At 44.1% G+C, this 746-nt stretch overlaps 1 long non-coding RNA gene across 1 annotated transcript in view; it reads left to right on the top strand.

Annotated features, from left to right (window-relative positions):
- The window catches only part of LOC118339995, a 42,005-nt gene that overhangs the window by 29,590 nt on the left and 11,669 nt on the right, over positions 1-746 (top strand). The window lies entirely within an intron of this gene.

Genomic DNA, 746 nt, shown 5'->3' with positions numbered 1-746 from the left:
ATTTACATGTAGTGCAGTAAAACAGGATCTAAAAAGTCGTGAATAAAAAAACTGTTAACATAAAGTACATTTTAATGTTGCATTTGAATTCCTGACACAAATACAGCATCCCACTATAGATACATATCATGAAAATTGAATCAAAAGTAATTTTAGATTCAATCTGAGCACCAAATATCTTCTATATGTTTTTTGAGGACAGCTTGAGTACATCAGGACAATACAACAACTCTGTGCTGGACGCTGGTGATTCTAGTTTAATTTAAGACGACTAAGACTACCAAAGAGAGATTTGAGGGTAAATCGTGGATCACTGTCGATATCAGCCCCACTAAGTGACCAGCAGAGACTCGGCCTCAGACTCTGTTCCCTCCTCGGCGGCTGGGCAGAGAGGTCGGCGAGATTACTGGACACACAGTCAGCCTCGCGTTTAGCATCCCTCTGCACAAACCTCCTCCGGTCAAACAAAAGCCGCTATCAAAGGATGACACGAAACACCAGCCCGCCAGGCACCTTCCTCCTCCTCCTCCTCCTCGTCTTACTCCTTTCTCCACTGCTCCGGAGCAAACGCATCAGTGAGTTTCACTTCAGCTTGTTTGCGGCCATGTTGGAGGCAAGGTGACAAGAGCAATACAAGAGAAACATTCCTGTAATTTCCAAAAAAAGAGCTTAAGGTGGAATTGTTTTCCATGGGGGAAAGCTGCCACCTCTCTTTCTACTCCCCCTCAGTTTACCTAACTCACAAA

Source organism: Morone saxatilis, unplaced genomic scaffold (genome assembly GCF_004916995.1).
Source record: "Morone saxatilis isolate NCDOM2014 unplaced genomic scaffold, NCSU_SB_2.0 Contig6, whole genome shotgun sequence".
NCBI lineage: Eukaryota > Metazoa > Chordata > Actinopteri > Moronidae > Morone > Morone saxatilis.
This window is presented reverse-complemented; position numbering and strand designations above follow the sequence as displayed.